The sequence below is a fragment of the Schistocerca nitens genome, chromosome 8, assembly GCF_023898315.1.
Source record: "Schistocerca nitens isolate TAMUIC-IGC-003100 chromosome 8, iqSchNite1.1, whole genome shotgun sequence".
Lineage (NCBI taxonomy): Eukaryota > Metazoa > Arthropoda > Insecta > Orthoptera > Acrididae > Schistocerca > Schistocerca nitens.
The window spans coordinates 69,460,014-69,482,089 of NC_064621.1; positions in this window are offsets into that span (position 1 = coordinate 69,460,014).

Genomic DNA, 22,076 nt, shown 5'->3' on the forward strand with positions numbered 1-22,076 from the left:
CTGCCATTAGTTTTCCCCCTCTCCTACATGGTCATTGCTACTGACATTTCTTTCGGCTGGCTGTCTACGCCACTCCGTCCAGTCAGTGGTCTGCTGCTGTCTATATTCAAAGTTTCGGTCTCTGTCATTATTTCTACTTACAACAGGACCCCCTCGCCCTTGGTACCTGCCTTTATGATTACTGGACCCTTGCACTCCTATGCTATTTACATGTGCCTCAGCTCTGTTTTCATTTTGCGTAACGGGGGGCCTATAATCCCTCCTAGCATTCTCCTCCTCCTTTAGAAGATTTTCTACCTTCTCAAGATAATGAATAAATTTATCAATATCATCCCTAGGTGCCGAGATTATTACGCCAATACAAAGGCAACTTATTGTCTATCCCCTTAATGATCTGTTATGTCTCCACTTTAGAGCTCAGATATGACAAATGACAAAGTTGTGTCCCATTTTGGCGCAAACCTGTTAACAGTATCTTTCTTCGGAATATATTTTTCACATGACCAGAATTTGTTCAAAATTAGTATCTTTCTTCGGACCATATTTTTCACCTGACCAGAATTTGTTCAAAACTTCCATCTGATTTCGTTTGCCCCAACATTCCTCAAAAAATGCCTGTTTAAAATCTTCTATCTTGTCATATTTATCTACTGCCCAATTTCCCCACACTCCAGCTTCACCCATCAAATTTGAAACTATGAAGCCAATTTTTTGCTTATCATTCCATGATTTGGGCAAAACGTCCTCAAAATCACCCGAAAATTCCTTAGGATGTACACTTTTATTTGGATCAAATCGCAAAAACTGTTGATGTGTCACATGTGCAGTTTCTGAGGATTCTATCACACCATTAGATATTATGTAGCCACTACTGATAGTAACACTTCGTTCTATTCTTTTTAGTCTACCATCATAGTTACGTTGTTGTTCATCTACAGCTGTACTAAATTGAGTTATGTTAGTTTCCAGGCTAGTAAATTTAGCAGCCACATCCTTTCCTTCCTTGATTTGATTTCCCATTACAGTGTGACTATTCTCACATGGTTTTTCCACTTTATTTACTTGTTTATGTACTTTACTTAAATGTGCATTTACTTGTTCCCCTAACTGTTTGCTGTCATCACCAGCTTGCTTAATCTGAGATCTCATTTCATTTTTCACTGTTGCAACAGCATTGTTACATTCTTGTTTTACTTTGCTAATTTCACTTTTTACCCTGTCACTGAACAAAGTCATATCGTTTTTCCATGAATCTATTATTTTAGAAATTTTGTTTTCCATTCTGGATTCCATTTCTACAGACATGTTAGTAAACCCTTGATTAACTTCAGAAACCAAACCATCAACTTCAGTGTGCAACCCAATTACTTCAGTGTGCAACCAATTTATCTCAGAACTTAAAGAATTCTTTATATCAGAACCCATTTCCTTCATTTTAATGTTAATATCAGAGCTTAGTGAAATTTTAATTTCGGAACCCAATCCATTCATTTTGATATTCGTATCCCCTATATGTTTTCAAAATATTTACTAACATTTCTGAAAGACTATCTTTCCTGTTTTATCTATGTAACAGGTGTAAACTTAACATTAACCTCAGATACTGCTTCACTTTTTTCCTCCCGAATAGGAACTTTCGATTCCCTTTTTAGCCTTTGAACACGAAACTGTGTAAACTTGACATCGGTTTCCACCATGTTCTGTTCATTGTCTGTCCCATAGTTAGCATGCGCTGAATCTGGCATTGCACTATCATTTTCTTGTCATGCATCAAAACTAAATTCACCAGCCACTGCATCTATTACTTTCTCCAAATCTACCCTCACATTCTGGTCTACTATAGCAGGGTTATTATTTTCCTCCATGTTCACAAGATTCTTTCCACACACGCGCGCCAAATGAAGTGGAATACAACTTAGCTTTTCTCGATCGTCGTCAGCACGGCGAGATGTTAACAGCGGGTCCGTTCGCCAAGCTCTGCCCCCGCAGAGTTAGTTCCTGGGTCCACACTGCGTCCACTGCTGCCAACTGCCGCAGACTCCCGGCTGCCGTTGCTCCTTGTCGCGCTATGTTCAGCTGTTGCCGATGTCGTCCGCCGCCTTCTCCACCGATTGTTCTAGCCGCTAAATCTTCCACTTCGCTATTACTGTCCTTCTGAATCATCTTTCCCTTGATCACATAGTTCCTCTGTCTTTCTATCAAAGTTCATTTATGCACGTGTGGGTCTTTCTTTTATCGGGTAAGCTACACTGCTACTTTTAAAGTTCGCACTCACTTGAACTTCACGTTTCCCGGACGCTAAATGCACCAGTTGCGGCGGGGAAGGATTGGTCGTCTGTGTTGTTGTTAACGTTATCGTTCAAAAAAGAAAAAAAAATAAATCGGGCGTTTGGGGTATTCTGTCTACTTGCAGAAAAGCATTTAAAATTAGATTAACTCCGTTTTTTATTTATATTGAAACACATGAAATGAGTATCAAGTCTGTACTCTAATATGGTGAAACGTTATTATTGAAAGTTCACTGTCTGTTTAAGAAACATTCACTGGAAAAAGGAGCTAGAATTTTTACAAGTCCGACCTGACTAATTTTCACGTTCTACCAGTGACATACCCGCAACTATTCGCGAGTTAAACGTTCGGTCGGTTCAGTGGTCTTCTTCGTAAGAAGTGCTCACCAAAATATTCCGTACAGAGCATGAAACACGCCACGCAGACTTGTTACTACGACCAGAAAGTTCACACACTCATATCTCTGGAACTATTTAACTTAGAAACATCAAATTTTCATTAAAATGTTCGTACCTCCAGTCGCTTCAGTCACGATATGTTCGAACCGAAATTTTCTCATCTTAGAGACTATTTTTAAGGAGCTATCTAACATCGTGTTAACCGTAGGCCGGCTAGCAAGCGACTCTCTCGAGGTACTCTCCTCTCTGCCCACTCCTCTATTTGTGCTGGAACAGTTTAACTTTGATTGGCTGTTGATCTAAACGACCAATCAAAACGTTCCTTCCTGATCATTCTCGCGGCAGATCTTGCCTTATCCAGTCACTAATTTGATAGTAATTAATGTCAGCAAAACTTCAATTTCTTGTATTATATTTAATCAAAATAAGCAAAGTGCGAAATATTCTTCAAATTGATAGATAAACTTATCCCGCCTCTAACTTCCATTCTGGCTGCTTTTATACAAAAGTATGCTCACACCGACATACGTCACCTGAATCGTGGTTGCAACGTAATTTTCCCACTGTTCATTTGCACAAGGTTTTACGTAAAATATAATAATAAATTTTAACGTATGTCCCACATACACTATCTCAATCATATTCACTCACTCACGCAACAAAATATAATCAAATAATAATTTTAGCCGATTTTTGTATTACATAATACAAAGTGACTAAAGTTTTAAAAAGAAAATTCTAATTAATTGATTTTTATGCATTGACAACTTTGTAAGGGCTTCAAATGATAATGAAAGTCAATCTGTTATTGTTCCTAGTTTGGTTTTTAAAAAAAACAGGCATTGGCTTTAGGACTTTTAGGTAATTCTCTTTATCTCCAGAGCTATAGTAAATAAAAATCTGAAATTTTGATAGCATCATTCCATTAATAACAAGAGACTGTGTACCAAATGTGAGCAAAATCTGATAATAACTAATATGGATTATTTAGATTCGTAGGGAGTATGAATCTTCGTATCTACTGAATGTTACACTATGCATTTGTCACGGCAGGCAGCGTCAGCTGTGGAGTGAGCGGAGCGAAAAAAGAAAACATAGTCATCCTGCAACCACCGTACTAAATGGCTACTGCGTGCCTTACTGCAACGAATGTCATCTCGTAATAACTTGCTGCGTTACAGCTGGTAACATATTTTCTGTGATTTTGGGTGTTTTCTGTATTGATACCTTGGCTGTCGTATTCCAGGTTCCATGTTGCAGATTTCATGGTATTTTACAGTCGCGATTATCGTTTACGTGAATCAATACCTAGAGTGCAACTTAAGCATTTGGGAATTATGTCTATCAGAATTCGTTACGGTCAACATTATGCTACGTCAATATTACCGCGTCACGAAGGACGCGAATCCGTTCAGTTTTCATTTGGTTTATTATTAATTTAAACAATTCTAATTATTAATTTAAACAATTATAATCTGATTTAAGTAAATTTATTTGGTCCCCTGAATATGAGAACCTGCTCCCGCATATGTACTGACTGGGGTCATCGATACATGTGTGACTGCAGAATGAGATTTTCACTCTGCGGCGGAGTGTGCGCTGATATGAAACTTCCTGGCAGATTAAAACTGTGTGCCTGACCGAGACTCGAACTCGGGACCTTTGCCTTTCGCCGGCAAGTGCTCTACCAACTGCTTGGGTAGCTCAGTTGGTAGAGCCCTTGCTGGCGAAAGGCAAAGGTCCCGAGTTCGAGTCTCGGTCCGGCACACAGTTTTAATCTGCCAGGAAGTTTCATGTGTGACTGATTGTTACGTGAACCTTATCACTGATTATAACCAGTCGCTTTTAGAAATAAATTGTCCGGTTTAGGACTGGCGGCCGACTTATCTGATTGTATCATTGCTACTACAGTAAAAATACAAATTTTAATCAATGATAGAACTTACTAACCTATTTAAACTGATCTTTATAATTAATTTATTTACTCATTCTTTGCGAAGACAGTGTATTGAATTCTCACTTTGGTGATTAGTTGTCTCTTTCGCAGACTTTTCGGTCAATTTCCTTCGATGCCTTTCCGACAAACTAGAGACTCGTAATCACGGTCGATTGTAGAGTATACCGGACACAATGGGAAAGTTACAACAGCAACGAGGAGGCAGAAACAACGTGTAGAGCAGATTGCATCGTGAGAAAGACTGAAGCTGTGTTCTTGCAAGAGAAACGAGGGAAGATTTTTTAAAATCATGTTACATGATGAAGTCGGGCGTGCCTTTTTCAAAGGAACAATCCCGGCATTTGTCTTACGTGATTTGCGGAAACCGCGGACAACCAAAGTGTGGACGGTCAGGTAGGGATTTCAGCCGCCGTACTTCCAATAATGCGTCACTGTCTCAGCTGCTGTAGCTCCTGTCCGTATAATTACGAACACGTGCCTGCCCTCTGACGCGAAAATACCGCACCGTATGCACTGTACGGCCTAGCGGGTATGTGTCGAGGTAACCATTAAAATTTTTCGTCTTTGTGGAGAAGATTTTCTGGTTTTGATACACTGTTTTTGCAAAATGTCTGAAATCGGCCGCCACAAAGGTTGAATGCCTCCGATAATCGTGAGTCCCGCCGACTGTGAAGTACGGGCTGTTATAAGATTTCTTAGTGCTAAAGGCATAAAAGCGATCGATATTCATCGTGAGATCTGTGCAGTTTACGGAGAAAACATTGTGAGTGATGGAATGGTAAGAAAGTGGGTGAGAGCATTTAAAGATGGCCGAACAAATGTGCGTGATGAACAACGGAGTGGGCGTCCTTCGGTCGTTAATGAAAGTTTGGTGCAGGAAGTGGACAATAAGTTGAGAGAAAACTGACGCTTTACGATTTCCTCCTTGCGGGGTGACTTTCCTAATGTTTCTCGTAGTGTCTTGTATGGCATTGTGACCGAGCACTTGAATTACCGAAAATTGTGCGCACGTTGGGTACCGAAAATGTTGACGGATGTGCACAAAACCAGACGTTTAGACAGTACATTGACTTTCCTTGAGCGGTACCACAATGACGGTGATGATTTCTTAAGCCAAATTGTTACGGGCGATGAAACATGGGTGGCCTACGGTACACCAGAATCAAAGCAACAGTCCATGGAAATTGAGCGAGGCCATCGATTTGCTGCAAGACAATGCCCGTCCGTATGTGGCGAATCAGACCAAAGATCTCATCACACCTTTGCGATGGGAAACTCTAGATCAGGGCCTACCAACCTTTTCAGCTGGTGGACCCCTTCTTCAATCGAAAATCCATGGCGGACCCCTAGTCAGTCAAGAGCACAGTAATTTTAAATTTCAGAGCGAAACCCATGGGAACTGGAAGCTTCTTAATGCAAGTTCCATGTTCCCAATGACCCCCCCCCCCCTTCCAAAGTATCAATAGTCTTTGGTTTAGAGATGAATGAAAACAAATTTCAAAAATTGACTTATGAAATAGGTAGTGCACTGACAAAGCAAGTTCAACATTTAATGATTCCTGGGGCCGCATGCTTGCCAGCAAGCGCTGTGATTGGTCGACAAAGCTCGCTCTGCGCATGCGTAAAAGGTATCAGCGCATCTACCGCCGTGAGCCGGCGCACAAACGACCCCCGTATTGTTGCGAAACAGTCGATCAGAGAAGCCGCATTCTCCGGCACTAAACTGTGTATGCGTTCCCACTTAGGAACCGCAAAGGCTGCTTAGGAATACGACCTGAAGTAAAAGTACACATGTTTTTCACCCACAAAAAAACAGTGATGAATTTGATTTTCACATTTTTATTCAATAATTTTACTCATTATTTTACACGATTTGGTGAAGGGTGGCCGCGGACCCCTAGAAAGAGCCGGCCGACCCCTAAGGGGTCCGCGGACCACACGTGTGGAAGCCCTGCTCTAGATCATCCCCGATCTTGCGCCCAGTAACTACCATCTGTTCCTGCACACCTGGGAGGTCAGCGTCTTCAAGACGATGACGAAGTCAAAACAGTGGTGATGCAGTGGTTAGCAAGTCAGGCGGCAGACTTCTATGAGGAGGGTATTCAAAAACTGGTACAACTGGTCTGCCTCAATATTGAGGGGAATTATGTAGAAAAGTAGAGTAAGGTACAGGCTTTCATGTAAAAATAAAATTATTGAGATCTCTTAGCACGTCTTTTTTTAATTTCAAAACGGTACTTACTTAAAAAACACGCCTCGTACATTCGGATCGATCATAGCTGTACTATAACTGTTGGATAATTACCCTTCGTGCACCCAGTTACTCACTCTTGGTCACGTCTTGGATTCGTCTCTCCGTTGCTCTTGATCTTGCCATTGTTGTGGCAATTGCTTGTGTAGCGCCTCTTTGTCACCTAGGTAGCTTATCCTTGTCTTGGTCTGTTGTCCATATTCTGTCAACTGCATTTCATTTTCCGTACCGATGGTTTGGATTACTCTTCCGCAGGCGACTCTTCCGCTTGGCGGCTCCCTCCGTTTTTGCATCCACCGACGTGCGCACAAATATTTTGCTCCCGCGGGTGCAGCATTGGCTACTAGAAAAAAGGAAGCTAATCAGCAGCATGGACGCTCAACCGGTTCGCCTGCTGGAATTACAGCAGCAGTTAATGCAATAGCAGCAGCACCTTCAGTTAGACTTGTTACAAAAACCGCTTCAGCTTCAGGCAGACGAACTCATAGCACATGAGGCCTAGTTTCCCCTGGTTCAAAATGGTTCAAATGGCTCTGAGCACTATGGGACTCAACTGCTGTGGTCATAATTCCCCTAGAACTTAGAACTACTTAAACCTAACTAACCTAAGGACAGCACACAACACCCAGCCATCACGAGGCAGAGAAAATCCCTGACCCCGCCGGGAATCGAACCCGAGAACCCGGGCGTGGGAAGCGAGAACGCTACCGCACGACCACGAGATGCGGGACCCTGGCTAGGGTTGAGATGTCCCGGTTTTCAGGGAAAGTCCCGGTTTCGGATTCAAAAAATGAGCGTCATGAAAGTTGCTTTCGGTACGTCAGTTTAGCCCCGGCTTTGTGATGCCAAAGAAATACTCTTATACCACCTATTTCTTCCCAAATGCTAGCGCGTATTTTAACTCACTGTTAAGCAGAATAACGATTTTTATTTCATTGTTGCACCTGCCAGTGTCAATCAAGGGACTTTATTGCGCCTAACGCTTCTTTCTGTTGTTAACTCTTGTTCAGTTCAGTTAAGATGTTGCAGTTAGGTGGTTCTCTGTCCGAGGCTTATTGTGCGTAGTTCATATTTGCGTGTGTGTGAAGTGAGCTCCGAATGCCAAAACAAAAGTATTCGTTTCAAGACAAATATACAGAAGAATGGTCTTTCATCAAACGAGGAAGACATAACTATGAAGTGGAATGTGGAATATGTAAGTCATATGCTTCCATTTCGCATGGAGGAAGGGCAGATATTACAGATCATATAGACAGCCAACAGCATAAATAAAATATGTGCTCTGCTAGCACTTCAAAAAAGTAGACAGCTTTTTTTATTTCAAAATCATCCGAACAGAGCCAATCAGTAGCAGTAGCGGAATTATCAGTGTGTTATCATACCGTCAAACATCACATATCTTTGAAATCTGTAGACTGTACTTCTAGGCTAAGCTCCAATCTTTTTAACGATTCTGTCACAGCGAAGAATGTGACGTTGGACAGAACCAAAACAACAGCACCTTTGAAAGCATTTTTGATGCCTGACACTGTCAAACAAATATGTGACGGCCTTTCACTGGTCGGCTATTACACAGTAGCTACAGATGCGAGTAATCAGAAGGCTGAAAAAATATTTCCATTAATTGTTCAATATTTTACACCTCAGAATGGCATTCAGGTGAAGTTGCTTAAATCAGTTTCGCTGCCAAATGAAACCGCCTCTACGGTAAGTACGTACTGCATTAGAAAAATATAAAATTGATAAGAGTAAGTGTATTGCAGTTTGCGGTAACAGTGCTATCACTAATTTTGGAGGAGTGCTCTAAGCAATATGGGACTTAACATCTCAGTTCATCAGTCCCCTACACTTAGAACTACTTAAACCTAATTAACCTAAGGACATCCCACACATCCAAGCCCGAGGCAGGAGTCGAACCTGCGACCGCAGCAGCAGCGCGGTTCCGGACTGAAGCGCCTAGAACCGCTCGGCCACAGCGTTCGTCTAAAATGGTTCAAATGACTCTGAGCACTATGGGACTTAACATCTGAGGTCATCAGTTCAAAAAATGGCTCTGAGCACTATGGGACTTAACATCTGAGGTCATCAGTCTCCTAGAACTTAGAACTACTTAAACCTAACTAACCTAAGGACGTCACACACATCCATGCCCAAGGTAGGTTTCGAACCTGCGACCGTAGCGGTCGCGCGGTTCCACTCTGAAGCGACTAGAACCGCTCGGCCACACCGGCCGCCGGAGTGTGACGAGCAATGTATTTGCTAGACTGAAAACGGAAGTAAACGAAAATCTTTAAGGAGTTGGCTGCACTGTTCACATACTACACAGTGCTGCCAAGACATCGGCTGACGTGATGAGTGTTGACGTAGGAACCTTTATAATTAAACTTATCAATTACTTCTTCATATACACAGTACGAACGGAGCATCTATAGGAGTTTTGTGAGTTTGTGGACGTAGAGTATCATGCAGTGTTGTCACATGCAAAAACAAGATGGTTATCTTTGTTTGTTGCTGTACAGAGAGTACTGAAGTTGTATGATGCTCTTAAATCATTCTTCCTCATAGACGAAAGGACACCTAAATTTCTGACAACACTCTTCCAGAATCCGTTAAAGGAAGCATATCTGTGGTTTCTGCATAGTCAGTTGAGAATGTTTCAGAGGAAAATACTTACTTCAACTTGAGAAAGTAGACAGCAGTGTTATAGAAGCAGCTGCGATTTAGGAAAATACTAGCAGAATAATATAACGTCGTAAAGAAGAAAGCTGTATTACACTGAAAGTGACATCTCTCTTGCAGAACAGCGAGGTTGCATAAACTAGTGAAATTCAAAAATTTCATGTTGATGTAGAACAGATTTATGAAACGTGTACAGCTTATTTAGAAAAACGGTCAACAAATTTCAATGAGTTTTCCATTTTTAAAATGATGTTGCTGGATGCAGAACCTGAGTGGAGGAATGTGACAAGGACAATAACATTTGTATAAGGTAGAGGATTGTCAGTACATGATAGTTTATTGTTTGACCAGTTTTCTTTACTCAAGCGGTTCACTGAATCAGAAATCAACGAAAATAGCGATAACTGGGGCAATAAACCATGTCAGGAGAAATGGACCTATTTCTTTCGACAGACTGGATGCAAAGAACGGTATCCTTAGTTGCTGAATCTGTGTGAATTCGTTTTCAGTATTCCAGTGCATAATCCAAACGTGGAGCTCAAATGAGTTGCTCTAAGTTTTATGAATACATCATACAGCGAAAACATCTTCTCTCCAAAGCTCAGAATTCAGATAAATATGAGGCGTAGGATAACAAATTATGTGAACTTTGCACTTCAAAATGCGGTGTTGCAATAGACAATTTTTTGTCTCGTATTAATGTTCCAAAATAAAAAAATCCTTGTGTTACCATTACTAATATTGTAAAATATTATCAATATTCAATGCCCTCCTTTGGGTTTTATTAAATTAATTACAGTATTAAGTGTTCATTTATTTGTTTATTTTACTAAATCAATTGAATGCAGCAGTAATTTGCACAAATATTTCACTTCTGTAACGTTGTCAAAAGAGTCCCGGTTTGTGACTCACAAATTATGGCTGTTTTTAGTTGATGTTAGAGAAACGCCCCGGTTTGCTAGCAACAAATTCTGGCAACCCTACACTTGGCCTCAGCGCCTCCCGCTACTGTCGCCTCCATACCTCCTCCATTTCCACGAGTCAGTGACGCTAAGGAGGACTGGGACGGATATTTGCATCGTCTGAAACAGCATTTCACTACGTTTCAAACCACGGATGATTCATAAAAGCGAACGTTGTTTTTGTCTTGGGCTACGTCAGAAATGGCTCAAATGGCTCTGAACACTATGGGACTTAACATCTGTGGTCATCAGTCCCCTAGAATTTAGAACTACTTAAACCTAACTAACCTAAGAACATAACACACATCCATGCCCGAGGCAGGATTCGAACCTGCGACCGTAGCGGTCACGCGGTCCCAAACTGCAGCGCCTAGAACCGCACGGCCACAACGGCTGGCGCTACGTCAGAAATATTCTTTTTGCTCCGAATGTTAGCCCCTCAATCAGGTCCTTTTGCACTCTCCTTTCAGGAGATTTGCATTCTGTTGTCTAGTAACTATTCCCAGCGATACCACATGGTTGACTCAAGACTCAAGTTCCATCGGTACCATAAGGAAAGAAAATGTTCAAATGTGTGTGAGTTCCTAAGGGACCAAACTGCTGAGGTCATCGGTCCCTAGACTTACACACTTCTTAAACTAACTTATGCTAAGAACAACACACACACCCATGCGCAACGAAGGACTCGAACCTCCGGCGGGAGGGGCCGCTCAATCCGTGACATGGCGCCTCAAACAGCGTGCAGGACAATCATACCGCTCTTGGGTCACAGCCTCGCAAGGTTTCACCCGCAAAAGCGATTTGACTTGCGCCAGTCAAGGCTGCGAGGCTTCGTATGCAGACTCCTTGATTCGTGATGTGATGGTCCAGTTTGCACCAGATCCAGAGGCCTGTGTTGCGGCATTGAAACTAGATACACTACTGGTCATTACAATTTCTACATCACGAAGCTGACGTGCTACAGACGCGAAATTTAACCGACAGGAAGAAGATGCTGTGATATGCAAATGATTAGCTTTTCAGAGCATTCAGACAAGGCTGGCGCCGGTGGCGACACCTACAACGTGCTGACATGAGGAAAGTTTCCAACCGATTTCTCATACACAAACATCAGTTGACCGCCGTTGCCTGGTGAAACGTTGTTGTGATGCCTCGTGTAAGGAGGAGAAATGCGTACCATCACGTTTCCGACTTTGATAATGGTCACATTGTAGCCTATCGCGATTGCGGTTTATCGTATCGCGACATTGCTGCTAGCGTTGGTCGAGATCCAACGACTGTTAGCAGAATATGGAATCGGTGGGTTCAGGAGGGTAATACGGAACGCCGTGCTGGATCCCAACGGCCTCGTATCACTAGCAGTCGAGATGACAGGCATCTTATCCGCATGGCTGTAACGGATCGTGCAGCCACGTCTCGATCCCTGAGTCAACCGATGGGGACGTTTGCAAGACAACAAGCATCTGCACGAACAGTTCGATGACGTTTCCAGCAGCATGGACTATCAGCTCGGAGACCATGGCTGCGGTTACCCTTGACCCTTGTCGCTGCATCACAGACAAGAGCGCCTGCGATGGTGTACTCAACGACGAACATGGGTGCACGAATGGCGAAAGTCATATTTTCGGATGAATGCAGGTTCTGTTTACAGCATCATGATGGTCGCATCCGTGTTTGGCGACATCGTGGTGAATGCATATTGGAAGCGTGTATTCGTGTTCGCCATACTGGCGTATCACCCGGCGTGATGGTATGAGGTGCCATTGGTTACACATCTCGGTCACCTCTTGTTCGAATTGACGGCACTTTTAACAGTGGACGTTACATCTCAGATGTGTTACGACCCCTGCCTCTACCCTTCATTCGATCCCTGCGAAACCCTACATTTCAGCAGGATAATGCACGACCGCATGTTGCAGGTCCTGTATGGGCCTTTCTGGATACAGAAAATGTTCGACTGCTGCCCTGGTCAGCAGATTCTCCAGATCTCTCACCAATTGAAAACTTCTGGTCAATGGTGGCCGAGCAACTGGCTCGTTACAATACGCCAGACACTACTCTTGATGAACTGTGGTATCGTGTTGAAGCTGCTTGGGCATCTGGACCTGTACACGCCATCCAAGGTCTGTTTGAGTCAATGCCCAGAAGTGGTTGTTCTGGGTAGTGATTTCTCAGGATCTATGCACCCAAATTGCGTGAAAATGTAATCACATGTCAGTTCTAGTATAATATGTTTGTCCAGTGAATACCCGTTTATCATCTGCATTTCTCCTTGGTGTAGCAATTTTAATGGCCAGTAGTGTAACTTCTCGTTGGAGGACATTTTGCACATCGCACACTCGTTCGAAATCGCAGAGGTTGCTGATCACTGACTGATGGCGGGGCCACAATTTTCAGTAGTCAACGCACCTCCACACGCTCCTCTCTCACCTCGCAGGATCAGGACAGGCCCCATTCAGCACCGTCGTGATTCATTCACATCTGAAATTTCTAGGCCATCTGAGACTCCGGCCGCACCCCGTCGCAGATCGTGTGGACTGCTCCCTTTGTGCTCGCAGTGCTTTTCCACTCACTCCCAGGCAGATTCTCCAGATCACCAGGGGTCCTGCACGCTTTGTGGCAAAGAGAGGCATCTTGGATTGTTGTGTCACAGCCATAGATCCCGCTCCCATCCCGCCTCACGAGAGTATCAGGACACTGTACATGCACAGCCGTCTACAGTTCCACTGGATGACCCTTCCATGTGGAAGTTATTTCTCACACTCCACGTTTATGGCGAGGACGTCAGTTTTCAGGTGGAAATCAGGGGCCACTGTCCGTTTGATCAATCTGACTATGTATGCACGAGTGGGCTCGAGTGAGTTGTGTCCTTCCTTGTAGCGTTAGATAGCCTACAGGGAAAGTTCTACTCCTCTTCGTGGGCAGTTCCTCGTCACAGCAGCCTACAGATACGTTTCACAGCTCATTACGGTATTTGTTGTCGACCACCTGTCACGTACTAACTTTTTTGGCGTTTACACTGTTTGGGTTTTATATCTGTGACAAAGTCAAGGTAGTATCCACCGCAGTCCCTTTGCAGGAACTGGACGATCTTTGATCAGACTTTGGAACTTTGCAACTTTACTTACGCCAGATTTGGGGTGCAGCTTGGGTTTCTCGGCACACATAACCCTTCGACCAGATGCCACACCTCGTTTTTATCATCTCAGACCCATTCCAGTGGATTTGTGTACAGTGATGCAGCAGGAGCTGATTGTCTCCTGGCTGCTGGATTTATCGAGCCTGTGAAACCTAGTGCATGGGCCACCCCACTCGTCATAATGGTTCTCTTTGATTATGTGGGGATTTCTGGGCTATCATCAATGCTCAGTTACTGGCTGAAACGTATCCTATACCCACTATAGAAGACTGCCTTACCAAACGTTCTGGTGGGGAAGACTACTTACCCACAGTTGTCTTTAGGTGAAGAATCTCAGAACATTTTTGTCATCAATACGCCCATTGGATTATGTAAGTATCAACGACTCTCATTTGGCATTACCTTGGTCCCTGAAGTTTTCCAGAGTTATCGTGAACAACTGATGCAGCGTATTCTAGTTTGTGTAAATTATCTGCATGCTCTCATTGTTGCAGAACCCTCCCATCAGCAGCACTTGCAAAACCTCCACAACCTCTTTACAACACTGCAGGACGGAGGTCGGTTTGTCATTCGGAAAAGTCTCGATTTTTTTCATCTGGCAGTAGAGCATCTTGAGCATTTGCTTATCAAGCACAGAATCAAGCCTACTGATCGAAATGTTGCCACCATCGATTCTCTTCCCCTTCCAATCAAGCTAACCGAAAGAAGTTGTTTTTGGGAAAAGTCAATTTTTATTCTCAGTTCCTCCAACAGGGAGCTCACATTTCACAACCCCTCAGTCATCTGCGTAAAAAGGGTGTGGACAAAGCCTTTAACCAATTAAAAACCATTCTGAAATCCGACCCTTTTCTCACATATTTCTCTCCCGGATGTCCATTGGTTGTGACAGCCAAGGCATCTGCCTCAGGCACTGGGGTGGTTATGGCGCACAGCCAATTGCTTATGCATCCAAGAAGTTGACCCTGACACAACTCAAATACTCACAGGTCGGAAAAGGGGCATTGGCGATATCTGCATCTACACCTATACTCTGGAAACCACTGTGAGGTTCATGGCAGAGGGTACATCCAATTATTATTAGGATTTCTCCCTGTTCCATTAACATATGGAGTGCAGGAGGAATGATGTTTGAATGCCTCTGTGCTTGCAATAAATATTATAATCTTATCCTCCCAATCCCTATGTGAGCGATACATATGGAGTTGTAGTACATTCCTAGAGCAATAATTTAAAGCCAGTTCTTGAAAATTCTCGGGATGGTTTACATCTATCTTCAAAAGACTAGCAGTTCTCAGTTCAGTATCTCTGTGACACTCTCCCATGGATTAAACAAACCTGTGACCATTCGTGCTGCCCTTCTCTGTATACGTTCAATATCCACTGTTAGTCCTTTCGGTATGGATCCCACACACTTGAGCAATATTCTAGAACTGGTCACATGAGTGATTTGTAAGCAAACTCCTTTGTAGACTAATTGTTCTTCCCCAGTATTCTACGAAGAAATCAAAGTCTACCACCTACTTTACCCATAAGTGAACCTATCGGATCATTCCATAGTGTCTGTGTTTGCCATTACAATATTTCATGTAAACCTTTATGGGGTGAATTTCTCTCTCATTATGATCCACAAGCTCTTGGTTACCTTAATTTGGGTCTTGTTAAAACCTCCCAGAGTGAATGGCTCAACATTTACACAGCTGGGCACTGTTCCTGAGTGCATACAATTATACCATCCATTTGAAGACCACAGCACAACATTCTATCACCAACACCTTGTCGCATCTATCCACTGACCCACATCCTGATTTCGATCCACATGAGCTCCTCTGCTTTCTCAGTGATACTGCATGCCAACATGCATCAAGTTTCCCCATTACAGTTGTTGCATGTGTCACTGCCATCACACACCACAACCCACTGTACGGCAATTCCTCCAACACCTAATTCATGGCTGGCTGACCTACCTCACCCGGCAGTTGGTGACGGATCTCAAACCCTGGAAACTAATTCCTAATAGGCTCTTGGTTGTCAATGTCAATGAGGTGATCATTCCCGCTGAATTACAGCTTGCTACACCAGGGATACTGGGAGATGTCCTGCATGAAGGGATTGGCTCACTGACACGTGAATTGGCCCTGTATCAATAGTGGCGTTAGAGACTGGCCCATGGTTGCACAGCGTGCATCCAGCACCAAGCAACACCCCCACATTCCTTTGCAACCGAGCCTACATCCCGACATTCCTAGGACTGCATCCACGTCGATTTTGTGGCCCATTTCTGGGGAAATGCGGCTGCTCATTGTGGATTCCTACTTTAAATACGCATATGTGATGCCACCCTCACTGCCTTGGCCCACGGTTTGGCCATCTAAGGGTGAGCTCGCACTTTGTTCTCTGATAATAACTCCAACTTCATGGCGTCTGACTTCAAAGAGTTCTGTGAGGCCAGTGACTTCTCAGCCCTCTGTACCATCATTCCTTGAATGGTGAAGGAAAACGTGTCCTTCAGACATTTAAGCATCAGATGAAGAGGAATGTCGAAATCTCTGCCACTAACTAGGCCCTCACCCTGTTTTTGAGCATCTATCATGCCACGCCGACTGCCAGTAGTAGCCCTGCAGAGCTGCTCCACATGTGGCAACCATGTGGCATCTTCTACACACCTGGCACAGCTGCGTGGCATGCTCCTACAGGAATCCTGCTGCTTGGACGCCGCCAATGGGAGTAGACACCCATGGGCATCAGGTAACATCTGTCCAAACACAGATGGGGCTCAGCTCCACAACTAGCTCCAGTCACAAGCACAGATGACACACCTGTGACCGTCCCCCACCCCCTCGCTCTCTGCCTTCCAATTACCATGAGTCCCCAGGGCCAGCGCCACTCCTCATGGGCTTCTGCAGAAATGAGAGGGACCCTCTGGCGCCCTCAACTCCAGTGACGCCACAATATATGTCACCAACCATACTCCCTATTCCCACCTGTCAGTCGATGGGTCCTAGTCGCCACTCATAGTTTTTTTTTCACTTCCCCCCCCCCTCCCTGCTCCACGGAACCGTCAAGGACGTTTCAGCCCACATGCACCTGCTTTGTGGAGGAGGGATGTGGTATTGGGTGCTGCAGAGAATGACTGCACACTGGAGTAGGTGGACCTCAATAGCCATTAGAGGGCACGACAGCCCTATGCATGTGAATGCAGCATCCAGTACCATTCCATGCGCCGGAAGTTAGGCAGCTGCACAGTACACAGCCAGTCAATTCAGTTCTCGTTCTTAATATATTCGGATCGATCTTTGCTGTACCAGAACTGTGGTTAACTACCTTGCCTGTCACCTGGGTAGCCGGCCGGAGTGGCCGTGCGGTTCTAGGCGCTACAGTCTGGAGCCGAGCGACCGCTACGGTCGCAGGTTCGAATACTGCCTCGGGCATGGATGTGTGTGATGTCTTTAGGTTAGTTAGGTTTAATTAGTCCTACGTTCTAGGCGACTGATGACCTCAGAAGTTAAGTCGCATAGTGCTCAGAGCCATTTGAACCATCACCTGGGTACTCTCTGGTCATATCTTGGATTTGTGCCGCCGCTGCTCTTGGTCTTGTCATCGTTGTGGTGACTGCTTGCAGGGCGCCTCGTTGTCGTCTAGGTTGCTTGTCCTCGTCTTGGCCTGTTGTCCACAGTAAGTCCGTCGCATTTCGTTCTCCATACAGGTGGTTTGGGTTACTCTTCCGCAGGTGGCTCTCCCGCCTGGTAACTCCTTCGATTTTTGCATTAATCAAAGTGCACACTTATACTTGGCTATCGCAGATAGAGCAAAATGTGAGTTCTGGTAAGTATCCGACACCATACCGAGGAAATGTGTTACCAGAGCTTATATTATGTTTTAACTTTTGGGCATTGGTATATACTTGTATGCAAAACTAAAGAACGAAATTAACCTTATTGTAATGTGTCACTGACAATTAGCAGCTTCACGAAACTTGGATCATACGTAGAAGAAATGCTACAGAATAATGTAGAAAGTAACTGAGAGAAATGTGCAATGAGTCGAACAGAAGTTGTAACACTACGCTACTGCTCACGATACTTATTAAAGCTTGTACTATGGTAAGTTGACGGGCTTCACCTTATAAGAAAGGATTTTGGTATATAAGTTGACCGCGTGTACCTGAATGGAGGCAAAATCAGACTTTCACCCACTCAGTAACAACAATGATACGTCAAGCACGTCTGAAGCGCAACTACACGTTAGGACGGACACGAAACGACACCGCAGATGCTACCAAATTATTAATAATACGGTCGCCAGCCTAATTAGGCATTAATTGAGTTTCTTCCCGGTACAAGTTGATGTACGTTCATACAAAACAACACGTAATGACACTGCATAATATGGTAAATTTTAGAACCCGAAAATCTACTGAACTAATGATTCCACTTTCTGTACTAATGGCCGGCCGAAGTGGCCGTGCGGTTAAAGGCGCTGCACTCTGGAACCGCAAGACCGCTACGGTCGCAGGTTCGAATCCTGCCTCGGGCATGGATGTTTGTGATTTCCTTAGGTTAGTTAGGTTTAACTAGTTCTAAGTTCTAGGGGACTAATGACCTCAGCAGTTGAGTCCCATAGTACTCAGAGCCATTTGAACCATTTCTGTACTAATGTGAACAAGCCATAAATACACAACAATACACTATAATGTTTACTACAAACTTCGTACTGTCTATTGATCTGGTTAAAATCGGGCATAGGTTACCCTAGAAATAGCACTTTCGAAACACACATACAATGTCAATTTTGAAAAAGGTAAAACACTAATAAATTTCGGTTTTATATTGACTTTAACTTTGCTGGTCAAATCAGTTCAGTACACTTCAGAATTTGAATGAATAGAAAAGAAAAAAGGGGGGGGGGGACCCTGAAACTGTTATGATCACTGTACTGAAATTTTGGTTATTTAAATCATTAAGCACTCAAGATTTCCAATATTGATTTACTACTCTTTTTGTCTTATTTCTTGCTCATTTAACTACCATTATTTTTGTCTCAAATTAATTAGCTTTCATTACTGAACCAATTTCAAAATTATCTTCCAACTTTATCAGACCTATGCTATTTGCCTAAATATTCATTAACAGCAAAGTTCTTTAAACATCATTCTAACATAGATAGGTCTGCAGGTAATTATTATTAACATAAATTTTGGATCTTCATCTCGGGACACTCGGATTGCACAACATGTGGAAAGGACCCTGTCTAGGTTAGTGATGAGGATAAATAAATGATAGGACAATTCTGGTAAAAGTTAAGTTGTTATTGAACAGTAAGGAGCAAAAGCAACACTGGTCCACACGAATACAGTACTAAAAGTTTCAACCTGTTCGTATCGATGCGGCGGTTGGCGGGCGGCGAGATGACGAGGCGCAAAGCACACATACAATCACAGCTATGGCTCTTGATGTATCGGCACTTTGCTTCTTCTTAGCGTCGCAATACTTTTCCATTTAGTGCCAATGGAATATAGCCATGCTGTATAGTCGTCGGAAACGGCACATCCGAGGCTCAATGAAATCACGTTTTCCAGGAGAGCCTCCTCGATCCAGAGCGTGTTTCTCAGACCGATGCCCAACTCCGACTACTACTGCTGAGCCCGTTATGCCGTGCCGCGCCCGTGTGCATTTTCCCGCGCTCGTCTGCCATCCACCTTTTACCGCTCCCCTACAGACAGGGTATTCACCAAAGGTTTTGCATTCCACATATCCTAATACATTGCCTACGTATGGACCAGGCGCACAATTACAACTTTAACATTTTACAACACTTTCAACATTTCTTACATTTCCATTTTGTTATAATATAGCTTGCAATTTGACATAAACATTAATATTCACATCGAAAATTGTTTACAGTTTCTTTAACAATGGCAAGAAAAGAAAAAGAAATGAAATCAGAATATCGATTACATTAATTTACCAAAAATCAGAAGAAAAAATTATTATATGTACAATAGTACAGCGTTGTTGTTACAAAGTGACCCTTTTATTGATACACGTTTATGACACTGAGGTCACAGTGGTTCATAGTGGTCCCCTGGAAAGGCGCGACATGGTTCTAAATAGGGTTGTGACCACCACTGACAGCATTGCATTCTCTGCAACGTTCTCCCATGCTCTCCACGAGACTAGTAAGATGTTCTCGCGGTAGGACGTTCCGTTTCACCACCATCCGGTTGACAACTATTGGATGGTCACTGGTGCATGGAGAAGTCCTGTAATACGTCGCCACAACGCATCCTACACGTGCACGGAAACGGTCAGACCAGTCCATTCACAGAACCTACTCTCGTTCCATAAGCTTCTCCATGTGGGCTGTTCGGTGTGGTCGCGAGTTGTCATGGATAAAAATGAAGTCAAGACCGAATGTACCCCTGAAAAGCACATGGAGGCATAGGCGAATCTTACAACAACATTTACCAGTGGGTGTACCGTGTTCAAAGGTTTGGAGGTCAGTACAGCCATTGCATCAGTATGCCTCCCTACACAATAACACTCGGACCCCGAAAAAGATCACGTTCGATAACTGTCCTGGGTGAATTAAGTATTCTCATCTCTTGCAGTATGAGGGTACGACCGGAACCACTACTCTGAGTGTGTTCTGATCCGAGAAGAGCACACGACCTTACTTCTTTCTGGTCCACCGGTCAAATGCAGCCGTGGTGCTACTGTGGAGCCTGAGATGAGTGCCACGTAGTCATGTTAAATGTGGTTGCCATTGCAACCTGCTGTTCTACGTGGGTTCGTTTCTGCGTGTTGCATTATATAGCGGTCACTACTGCCGTACTTGACACTGGTCGGTCACCATCTCTCCTTCGGGAAGCAATGCTGTGATTCAGAACGCTCCGTATACACTTGAAACAATATATATGAAGACAGTAACAGTTCTCGAAAGAAGAGATACTGTTGATGTCCCGTGAAGCTTCTTTCCTGGAATAAATGATGATTAACTGAAACCCTCAGCTGCCGACAGGTGTTGTTGATATACCTAGAGTCCCGGTCGGGGGCCGGCCGTAGTGGCCGTGCGGTTCTAGGCGCTGCAGTCTGGAACCGCGAGACCGCTACGATCGCAGGTTCGAATCCTGCCTCGGGCATCAATGTGTGTGATGACCTTAGGTTAGTTAGATTTAAGTAGTTCTAAGTTCTAGGGGACTAATGACCTCAGCAGTTGAGTCCCATAGTGCTCAGAGCCATTTGAACCATCAACCCGGTCGGGGCACACATTTTCCGCTGTCCACATTGAGGTATATCAACAACACCTGTCGGCAGCTGAGGGTTTCAGTTAATCATCATTTATTCTAGGAAAAAAGCTGCACGGTCATCAACAGTATCTCTTCTTTCGAGAACAGTTACTGTCTTCATATATATAGTTAAAGGCTACCCAGCCATTGACCTCCGTCTGTGCGAATGCGCACAAGTTGTCCAAACTCTTATGGGAATCGACAAAGCGTGCACGAGTAATGAGTGGATGGGGAAATGTCTATAAGGTACATTACATATGTAGAATTGTGGACAGTTAGGAGTGAGTCTCTCAGGGGAAGCGTGCAATGGATAAGTCCCTGCAGTCGCGCTATTCATGTGTCCTCGGTGGCTCAGAAGCCAGTCTGCCTTCGGCGGTGCTACGGCACGGACGTCTGTTTACGACCCTGCCGGAGAAGTTCGCGCTCGCGCAGTTGTTTACCTCTTCGGTGTACTCGTGCGTTTAGACGACTCGATATAGAATGGCACATGCATACCGAAAGTCGACTCTCAAGATTAGTTTTTCGAATGAATATGCGAGACCGAAAGCCTACGAAATAGAAAGGTTCCTACGAGACGAAGTTAAAGTTGACTACAACGAACTTATCGGAATCCACCTCTCCATAGTGAGCAGTGTTGTTTACGTCAAGCTGATTAACGATGCAGTATGTGACAGAATCATCCGAGATACTAAACATGGACTCAAATTTCGTCACTCTGATGGACATGTTGGAGAAGTCACTATTGATCATGCGGGACTGGGCTTACGAAACATACGTATTTTCGAACTTCCCTTCGAGGTTCCGTCTGACTTGGTCGTTGACGCCTTACGCCCATATGGAAGAGTGCTTAGCCACGTTGAGGAAAAATGGTCCAACTTCACGACTTACCCCGTTCTCAATGGGGTGCGTCAAATCAGAATGGAACTGACACAACATGTACCCTCGTACTTGTTCATCGGCGGATGCAGAGCTATAGTCATATACGATGGACAACCCAAAACATGCTCAGGCTGCGGGAAAGAGGGCCACGTCCGTTCCGAATGTATGCAGCGGAGGATAGTGCAAGTTCCAAACGGCGAACCCGTACCTCCGTCCACGTTGACGCCGCTGCCACTA